Raw genomic sequence first — 11,274 nt, forward strand, 5'->3', positions numbered from 1 at the left:
CCCGGGTGCCCACCCTGGCCTTGACCGCTGCCGGGGATGGGGCAGCCACAGCTTCTCTGGGCACCCTGTGCCAGCGCCTCAGCACCCTCACAGGGAAGAATATTTATATACTTATATATTTTTTTATATATATGCATGTATAGAGTGTGTGTGTGTGTCCCCTTTGCACTTCAAATGTTGGTGGCCAACGCCCCAGGTGTAACAGCATCTGAAGGTGAGGAGCTGCTTTCTTTTCAGTTTAATTCCCACCCACAATCCCTATTATACAAGAGGATTTTTTTTCTTGGTACAAGATAAGCCCATCGGTGACATCAGCTGCACCTACCCTGCATACCACCCTGTGGATCGCAGGGCTGGATTCCTGACACTGAGCCTCTTGCTAGGGCTGGGCCATCCAGGCCTCCTGAGTCAGCCCCTAACAACAGTATTTTCTGTTTTGTTTTGGGTTTTGTGTCTTGAAAGGCAATTTTGCAATTGCAGTTCTGGGGCAAAAGATGAGCTGTTGTAATACACCCTCGTGTCCCCACATTGGTTTGGTATGAATGAAGGGAACGCAGTGCACATCCTGTTGCATGCCACTGTTAAAAATAGCCCAGAAATAAGAGTATGGAGTTTAGGACAGCGTCTCTCAAGAGCAGGAACACAGATGATTCCTCTCCAGCTCAGTCTGTATTGTCTACCTGCCACTACTGCTGGACTACAACTGCCAATATGGGGAGGAAAGATTTTCAGCACGTTATAGACATGCTGACTTAGATTTTCCCCCTACTCTGTGATATTTTCAGTGTAACAGCTATCAGCTCACAGTTGTGGACTAATGAGCAAAATGACAGTCACTGTTTTCTAAAACAATATTTGTGGTTGAACATTGTGCTTGAACATTTATCTGCATCATTCTGGATTCTTCCATGTATTTCTGTGTTCCCTGTGTCAGGTAACATAACATAGCACAACACTTGGAGATGTCTATGGATCTGGAGTCTCATATTCTTGTAATTCGATTATAATGCATGCCACTGAGTAGCAGGAACTATTGTATTCAGAGGTCAAAGCTGCGTTCACACCAAGGGAGAAGTTTTACACCACATGTCTGATTTGCTTCTCTTTTTCACCTGCCCCAGGAGACAAATGATTCATCACATAGTGCTGAAATATCTTCATCTTCAGATTTGGGCTAAGATTTAAGAGAATGATTACATAAAAGCTTCTTTTTGAGCTGAAGAGAAAGATCTGTGCAGAATGATTCTTTTTCAGCTCTTCTGCAGTTTATTACAAGTATATTTGTGTAATTAGGGGGCCCAGTAGTAATGTTGTTAAAATACAAGTGGGCACATTTATTGTTTCCTCCAGAAGGAAACAACCAATCTCTAGCAGTTCTGGTTTTTCCCTGCCTCAACTGCTTTATGTAGCTAGCAGACTGTGAGGCTAAAGTTACTTCTTTTTCTTTCTTTTTGTTAAAAAGAAGGGAAAAGAATATCCCCTCCTTTCTCTTAACAAATGCTGGATTTTTTAAGGATATGGTCAGAAAGGGGAACTTAAACTCAGCATGATGTTTATAGTGCCACACAAGCTTCAGGAAAAGTGATGTGCAGTACTCTTTATTAACATCTGAAAAGTCCCTGTGGGATTATAATGACTGCACAGTAATAAACAAAAGTACCAAGATTAAAATGTTCAGAATATTTTTAGTGATAGAAGCAATAAGTTTTAACCTTGAGAACCAGGCAAGGAGCAGCTTGCTAGCATTGGACATGTGTGTAGGAGATACAATTAGGAATTGATTCCTGTTAGTGGTCAATGATTATCATTCGTGGCATTATAAATACTTGGCTGATGTAAATAAACTGTTAAAATATTGACAGAAAAGTATTTGAACCCTACTAAGTTTAAGCACCAGAATTCATAATTTTTAAATTACTAATTCTTAATCTTCCATTTAAGTGATAAAGCTGAATTTACATTCCCTTGGGGTGCTAAAGGACTCATTAAAGTCAATGGGTGTTTCAGATACACATGCAGTTAAATACTACCAGCCCTGTTCCTAATCCTTACTCAGTAAGAAACTTGTCTCTCCATTGGAATTATAACTCCCCACTACTGATGCTGTATTATTTTATGAGCATTTTTTAGTAGTTCTCCCAGGGTTCTTCTGGTCTCTTTTAAAAAGTTTTACTGCCCCTATGCTGTGGGAAGAACAATTGGTAAGACCCGAGGACGGAGGCAGCCCCACTGGTGCCAGCAAAACGAGGTGCCTGAAGACAGGATTTGACCCAGTGGCTCTAGTAACAGAGTCAAAGCTCAACCTGAGTTACAGCCCCCCAGACCTGGTGCAGACACTGTGCCAGCCCCTCAGAGGGTGCCTTCACTGGTGAGTGGCCTGGTGCCAGGCTGCTCCAGCTGAGCATATGGCATGGTGACACCAGTGGGTTTGTGCCGAGGTAGAACTGAGAGCTGGGAGCCTGCAGACCGATGACAGGAAGCTTTCTGCTCATTTGAAAGGCAATTGTGCACAACAGGCACAACTTCATAAAATGACCAGATGATCTAAAGGTCCTTTCCATTCCTAACTATTCTATGATTCTATGATGCACTGTGGGACCATTGGCCCCATCAGTGTGATAGTGTTTCCTCATCGTAAAGAGCCTAAGAAGGCACTTGCTTGTTTTAATTATTACTTAGGGGGAAGCGGTGCCTTCCCTCTCCTCCTCCCCTTTTCTTTTTCAAAAGGAAAGTAGCTTTTAAGAGCTTGCCATGAAGATCTAAGTTAAAGGATTTGCTCTACTACAAAGCCTGCATAGTTTCCCAGGCCAGGTGGACCCGATAGCACTGACTGCATGCTGAAAAATCTCATCCCCACCCTTCAGGCACTTTAATTGTAAGCCTTTCCAGATACACTGGATAAACACTGTCAAAATGAACCTGAAAGGGCTGGTGGTGGTGGTTTAGCCCTTAAATAATTATGAGTTTGTCTGTCTAATTACAACATAATCTTGTTTAAACTCAGATGGCTGTTTGCAGTATCTTTTAAATGAGGTGGAATCAGAAACAGCGCGAGACTGGAAATTTACAATTCTATTTTAAGTCAAGGAAAAAAAGGATTTTTGCTCTTGTAGAATTTAATTCAAAGTGACAACAAAAGAGTCTAACTTGGAAGCTACCGCAGTGGGATAAAGATGATAAAGAATAGCGTGGGACCTCCGAGATACAACGGAAACTTAATACTCTATGGAGAAAATTTTTCAACCAGTTTAGAAATAGTTTAAGGTAATTTACGGGAAGACTTGAGTGACAGAGCACATTACGTGAAGTGCCTTTCCTTCACTAGGCACTTTCTAAATTCTTTCTCTTTCATTTCTTTACTCTCAGGAGACTTCTAAATCCAGTGAACCAAAACAGCACTTTATTTGTTGGTATAGCGCAGGGCTGGCACAGATGGCAGACACTGCACCTGTTCCAGTAAAATGGGAAAATGGAGAGATAAACCATAGCACTCATTAGGAGGAGTCTACTGAAACGTGAACAGTTTCTGTTTTGAATATCCTCCAGGAATAAACGGAGAGATCCATAAACAGACCTTGTTTTCACCATCACCAGATTAAAATAGATTTGTTTAAAGGGAACTTCAAATTTGTTTCATGTATAAAAACAATACATTCAACTAAAGAAACTATGATTATGCTTGATGTTAAGAAAGCAAATGATTTTATCTAGCTACTCCTTTTAAAGAAAAAATATCTGTTGGCAGTTTAATCAAAATCTCTTAATTCCCTTATTCCTTAGTTGTGGCTTTTTTTTCACTTTTGCATTTTATCATGCTGAGTAATACCACATTCTTACAACCTAGTCCATAATGATCAGAATAACAAGATAAACAAAAGCCCTTCTACTCATCTATTAATAAATAACTAGAATTATTAGGTGGCGAAAACTGTTTGGACAGTTAGCAACAAAATTCACTGCAAAACAGGTTTTTTCCTAAGCGCAAGGAATATGCTATGTAATATCTGACAGATGATTTAAAGATCTTAAATGAGAAGAAACATGAAGTAAGAGCTGCTCAAAGGATAAATTTCTTCAAATGTTTGCCTTGATCATCAATGCTTGTACTGTTCAGCATCCCATATATCTCTCTTTCTCTCACATGTATACACACAAGCATTAAATACAAAATGTCATGAAAATTCCTAAGTATCATTTAATGTTGGCAGCCCTGCACTGTAAAGACATTTATATAAAACTGTGGTTGGCAGCTCTCACTCTTCCATGGGAACAAATTAACATTGGCATTCCAAACACAGGAAAGTAAGGAAATTAGAAACACAGTTTATATTTGGCCAGTGCTTTGAAATACTGTACCATGCTACTGATGTCAATTAATGAAAAGCAGAATTTTGCGGAGAGGGTCTGGTTTGGAAACACATTAACACACGTTAAACATGTTTGCACAGGAACTGGATTGTAAGCATCCTGGTTCCAAAACAATAAAGCAATTACACTAAAACTTGTAGTCTCAGAGTTGCTATTAATTCAATCCACTTAATCTGGATCACTAAAGGATTTTCACTGACTTCAAGATGTAGATGAGACAAATGTGTAAAAGAAAGTGAAAGGCACAGCACTGTGGGGCTTGCACCCAAGAATGTCTCAGCACTGTGGGGCTTGCACCCAAGAATGGCTCTCATGTTACCTGCTGTAAATCAGGTAAATTTAGGTAGAAATAATGGAACTGTAGAACATATACCCAAATAAAGAGGGTCTCAGCAAAGTGTAGTTTTCGACAACAAAATAAGGATTTCCAAGAGAGCCATATGAATTACAGTCAGTTTAAACTTTGCTACCTGTGATCTTTTTCATAGCAAAGATGTTTACTGACAAAATCTTAAACACTTCTGGTTTTCACATGTGCACCAAAAAATCTAGATGGCAGTTTATCTCCTGGCACAACTCCACTGACTTCAGTGGAATCACTCCAGCATGGAATTTGGCCCTGCAGTCTTTACAACACGCTGTTTATTTGTACTGTGATTCAGATATTTTGATACCAGGAATCTTTCACCACTGAAGTTTCTCCATATGAAATATGTCTTGTATTAAGAAATATCAGACTCACATTTTTGTCAAACATTATCTGTTAAATTCTGTTTGTTGCAAAGATGGTAATTCAGCTGTAGTTCAACAACATGGACTGGGCTAATAATGATAAGAAGTGACTAACAGGAGCTAGTTCATGTTCTGATTATTTGCAGCAAAGGAAGGCTCCCACAAAAACAATTCAAAGATTAGGGGAGAAAGCTGTGTGGAGCTGTAGCAGAAACTACTGAATGCTCATTATTTCAACACAGGGGCATTTCTTTGGCCCGATTCTGTTCTCAATTGTGCTATTGTAAATCAAGAGGGAGTTTATGGGAATTACTTTGGATGTACGGTTGTATAAACGAGACCATAGGGCCAGCTTCAGTAGAAATTTGACAATTTACACCAATGAAGACCAAGCCAAGAATTTTCTCTTGGGTTTCCATTTTCCAGACACATCTGTGTGCAGAACTTTATCCATGTGGTTAGTCCTCCTGAATAGTCAAACAGTTGTAGAATGAAAATCTTCATCCTGATACTAATTTAAACAGCTCACTCATTTCTTCAGAAGTTCCTTCCTTTTAAAGATATACATATAATAGCATATATTTTTATATATATAATATATAGAGTTAATTCACCTAAGTATTTTGACGAATGCCCGAGAGAGTAGGACTGTACCACCAAGAAAGTGCTTAAAATATCATGGTCTCTTAACGCTGTGTATCAACAGGTAGTCTCTTTATCTGGCATGCTGTCAAAATTTGCTTACTTGTGTTCTTGCTCGGATGATTTGATCCATCATTGCAACTTCTCACTGGTATTCATCCAGTTAGAACAATTTAGAGGCATAAAACTAAATGTGTTATCATTTTAACTAGAAATTAACGATTTCCATATAAATATTAGCATTTCCTCACTTGGTTCAAGGATAGAAGCCATAACAGCACTAACATATATTTGATTTAAACTAATTAAAACCAGAGGCTCTTGCAATTTAATATATTGATTTTACCAGTGAGACTTAAATCTTTTATAATAAGTGTACACAGCTGCACCACTCACCCACCGCCACTTTTAAACCTAATCCCTGCATTCCTCCTGACAATAACATGACAGGATCCACACATCCTAGTATTAGCCTTAACCCCGGTGACACTGCCAGAATGTATTAAACTAAAACATCACAGTGTCCTATTTAAAAGGAGCCTGTCAACAGCTCTGACTGGGCTTTAATAGTTACAATCTTTTTTTTAATTAATGTTTCCAACCACTTGTGTAACCTCCTCTCATGCATCTCTCCCCCCATACCCGAAAATATGTTTCAAGCTTATTTACAGATGAAAATGTAATGCCTGTTTCATGCTGCCTGCCCTGAGGCCATTAAAGCTCCTTTGCAGCAACAGTGCCAGGGGGGATGCACACATACACTCAGTCTCAAGCAAAACCACGGCAAGCAGCGCTCGGGTGGGAGCAGGTCCTGTACGCTTCACTTGTGCCTAACTGCTGTTACAAGCATCACGAGATCTGGCCATCAAGGCTTGTCTCCTTCAAAGCACTTCACAAGCTGTTGTGTTTTGGCTTTTAAACGACAATTCCCAGAGGGGGCTTCACCTCCCCAGGCCAGGCTGTGTGGGAACAGAGGAAAGACACTGCTCTGGGATAAATCCGCCGCACAGAAGTGAATGGGGACATTTCCACGTCCTTTGTCTTTGCATGTGATCATCTGTCCTTGGCTGCTCCATTCTCTACTCCCACCACACCCGTGTAGAAGAGAGAAATAGTCCCTGTTCTGTTCTGCCATGTTGCACCTGAAAATTGGGAAACGAATCGACTTCTCTCTAGATGAGCTTCGTACATTCAAGGAATAGCTGCTGGTTACTTGCTGGTTACACTGCACTGCATACCTTTAGTTTGCTTCAAGCTTTCTACCTTAGCTGATCTTATACCACTAAGTGTTGCATATATCCATGCTGTCCAAAACAATTACTGGATGTACCTGTTCAGGTTTGAGAGCTTATAACAGAGTGAGGTGGAGGAGAGAGAAAAAAAAGCCAAGGGTTTGGCCTAATGTATGGACAAACCATGTGATCGTGACCGGGCATCCAGGGCTAACATTTAATCAGCTTTGTTTCAAGTGGGAAATATGTGAAGATCGAATAAGTTCAAATCCAGGTCAAATATCCTTGAAAATCTTTGATTTATATAAGCAGGAAAATGAGGTTTAAAAGAAGTGATTATGAAAGGGTTACTAAAAACACAGCTGTACGCATACTCTTATATCTGAGGCTCTCCAAAGAAAAACTGTGTGACATCTATATTAACCTTTGGCTGTACACCAGTGAAGGCCTGTAGTGAGCTGGAATGCAAGGCAGCCCCTTCCAAATTTTAACACAAGCCAGGTTACAGCTGCAAATGCCTGCAGCCCGTGCTCACTTTATAAAGTATTCCCCGAAGGAAATTTTTTAACTGTTATAGAATCTTTTTCTAATACCCCACAGTGTTAAAGCCTGTTATTAAAGGGCAAAGAGATGGTTCTCTATGCCAAACACTTGTCAACAAAAAGGATAGCCAGATGGTATGAAATAAAAGGAAGCTTGGGGGCTCTTCAGTTTCTTGATTTACATTAACAAAAGTAACTCTCATGTGCTCCAAGAATGACTAATTCCCCCACCTCATTTTTTGCCAGGATTAAACAATGTTGTTCATTTTATAATCAACCACGAGACAAATTAACAAATTGTGTATCACTTGTGCCGACTCTCTTAAAAAATATCCTAAGCAAGTCTGTCTACTGAGGCAAGATTACCCACATAAGAACAACTCAATTATTTTTAGAAGAGAGAGTCTAAGTAATCTAGAGGATGTTTACTCCTTAGTTGCTCTTTATAAACTGGAAAATCAACTTGTGCAAAAAATGCATTGCATTTTTCAGTTCCTAAAATGGGTCCGTTTGTAAACTGTGCTTTGGACGGGATCTGAAAGGAAATTCCAAATACTGAAATTATAGTAATAAACTTTATAAAATTAGCCAGTAATTAACTAACTTAGACAACCGTGGCTAAATTCTCTTTTAGTGTACATGTAACTTCATTCTTGACACAAATCCATTCCCCATCCATCTTAGCACAGGTGTAAGCTAAGACAAAATGCAGCCTGCGAATTAACCAGTTAGAAATCCAAATCTAATTGTCAAGATTTTACAGAAGCCTTACATGCTTAGTACAAAGCTCCACGCAACACAGCCCTGAAATGGAGCACCTGTATTCTGGTTCCTCCCTACCAATACCTAGTATAAATTCTCTAGAACAAACATCTACAGTATCTCCATAGAAATCCTTGGGGGGATTGAGGGGGGTAGGGGGTGGTGTTGGGGCTTTTTTATTACATAACCCAGTATATCTTGCAGTCTTAATATTTTTCGTATTTATATTCTCCTATAAAGTCGTACAACTCGACAGATGAAGAATATGAACAAAGAAAAAAAAAAAAGTGGGTTCGTAGATTAGCGTTTGGAAGCCTGGAATTAACATGTTTTGTTTATGGAAATTTAAAAGTATTATTTCTTTACTCACTTTTACTTCCTCCATTCTAAGATGAAGCTTTATTATGCTGCGACACTTCCTCATTGTGACGGCTCTAGTATGGTAATAAAAGCCTACCTGTGAAATGCAATGCTCACAGGGTATCTCTTACAAAACTAGGGCACAGTTTACTACAGTCTGCATTTAGGAATTCAGCTCTGCTTTAAAAGGGATCATTGTAGAAAGTCTCCAAAAAAACATCAGTTCTACAACACATCTTCTACTTTTCCCTGAATGTCACAGCAAACTGTACATATCACAGCAGGTGTTATATTTTACTATATACGGGAGTGAGTGGCTGGGGGGGGTTTATGGGGAGGGAGTGGCTGGTCTAATTCATTATAATTCATAAACAAGCCTGTCTTTGTCCTAGAAAGATGAAAGACCGATGACTATAATGGGATGAAAGGTGTGCATAGTGATGAAGAAAGCTATTATAGATCTATGTCCTTTTTAAACTCGTCCTGGCATGCATGGCTGACAAGGGAACAAAACAGTACAGATAAACCTCCAAAATGTGCCTTCCTGGTAATAATTCCACCTGTCCTCCTAAAAACTGCTGGATTTTGCCTGTGCGCTTACTACTCACTGACCATGCTGACAGCAATTCAGTAACATGGTATTTTACACAAAGAACTCTTCCGGATTTCTAAGCTGACTACAAAACCCAGCAGGTCTAAATGAATGAATATATCCACTGCAGTCATCGCTTCGCACTGGGATGTCGATTATTGATTACGTAGAGCTTAGACAGGTGAAATCTGCTCTATAAAAGTTCTCACATAGAAACAGACGCATCCAAAAAAGTAATTTTTATTTGACAGTTCATGGATCGATTCCACTCCTTCGTATTCAAAATAATCAGGGACCTGAATATCAATTCCTTTCCCGTAAAACCTCCAGGGGCTGCAAAGGTGGTGCTTTTCCTTACAGAGGAAGCACAGGACGGGAGAGCTGCCGTTCCACTGATGCAAGATGTGCAGTAAATAACTACACCCATGGAGCAGAGCTCCTTCCCCAGAGCTAAACTCCCTGCAGTTAGATACTTACATGTTTCATAAAGGCTTTCTCCTTTGTATCGAAAAGGAAACAGAAGCGTGAATTTCGCTATTGTTACTTCAAGAGCCTTTGCCTTCTGTTTGGGACTCTCCCTGCACTCTGGCTGTACAAGGTGTAGCGCCAAAGAACTACAGAGAACAATGTTAGCAAGATCACTCTTATCTCTCAAGTCAAATATTTGACTTCCGTTGGTACTTTTGGCTGCTCAAATACTTGATTTTAAATGTATCATTGCTGATCAGCTTAAAGTATCTAGCAGCGATTAGACATACACTGTAATTCCAAATGGAAAGCACCAGCACTCTCAGGGAGTGCAGCCCCCAGGCCAGATGTAATTCAGAGCTTCCCACAGTGAAGCTGACGGTCGTTAACAAGGAGGTGCATGCAAACTAGAGATCTCCCACAGCGTCCTGTGTCTCCCTATCATGCAAAAACTGTGCCGGGATGGCTACCGTGTCTAGTAATTATTAACGTGTGTCGCAGAGCCTTTATAGCTACTGGTCTTTTCAAGTTAGTTAAAGTGCAAGGATTAGAGAGGTGGTGATTTAGGCGGTGATTTAATCTTTGTTGCCCCTGTAGTTCTGAACAGTGGAAGTGTCCAGAACAAGGACATCCATAAAGGTGTCAATGGATTTACTGGCAATGGGGATGATCCCTAGTGGGTTATATGCCAGAGGTGGGCTCCTCTTGCTCTTTGCGTGTCCCTTTGTTTGGAACAAAGTTTGAGTTGATCTTGTTTTGGAAATACTGTTCAGATTCTTTCTTGAACTTGCAGGCACCCAATCTGTACGTGTGGTGGTTTCAGAGCTGCACATGAGGAGGGCTAAAAATGGATAGAGTGAACCAGGTCTATAATTATATATTTAAAATAGAATGTTCATCCCGACAATGTTTTACTCAAATCCAGCCAAGTCAGCAGTCCACACGGGTGTGCAATCTACAGCAAGGAAATGGAAATCAGATTGGGCCATGGCATCCAATTAGAAAGGCCTAGCGAGCTGCATACAAAGCATGCCAACTTCGGTATCATTTGCATAAACCCATCCACATGTGCTTGTGAAAAGAGGCGAGTTAGCTGCATAAACTGGGGTCAACAGAAAAAGCTGCAGGAGTAAATAAGGATTTGCTGTGGAATCCCTCTCAAGCAATTAGGAAAACATGTGAGCAGCTCAGCCCCTTCAGCCAAGGGAACATGGTGCTGGGATGCCACAGGGAACTATCCATCCAGGCAGCCCTGGTGACCCTGCATCCCAGACAGGTGCCGTGCTGGGACCCATGTTCCTGACTGAGTGCCATGTCTTCCTTGGCGGTGTGGGCTAGACCTGCTCAACTCCTACTTGCAAATCCGATTTCTTAGGTGCAGCAAGAAACTATCAAAGGGAGAAGACAACAAAGAACTTAAGTGTGTTGGCGTGCAGGGTGGAGAGCTTGTGGCTGTCCAAATGCTGTGATGGGAAATTGAAGCCCTCTCCATACAGGTGCCATTTAACTACCATCTATAAGAGCCACTACCTGCCCTTCCTTGCCCAAGTGGGCTGCTACCCATCCAACCCACTGC

The 11,274-nt window shown here is 40.6% G+C and overlaps 1 protein-coding gene across 1 annotated transcript in view; it reads right to left on the reverse strand.

Annotated features, from left to right (window-relative positions):
* The window catches only part of BMP7 (bone morphogenetic protein 7), a 44,410-nt gene that overhangs the window by 32,802 nt on the left and 334 nt on the right, over positions 1–11,274 (reverse strand). The gene's annotated exons all lie outside the window — the stretch shown is intronic.

Source organism: Nestor notabilis, unplaced genomic scaffold (genome assembly GCF_000696875.1).
Source record: "Nestor notabilis isolate BGI_N333 unplaced genomic scaffold, ASM69687v1 scaffold1369, whole genome shotgun sequence".
Lineage (NCBI taxonomy): Eukaryota > Metazoa > Chordata > Aves > Psittaciformes > Psittacidae > Nestor > Nestor notabilis.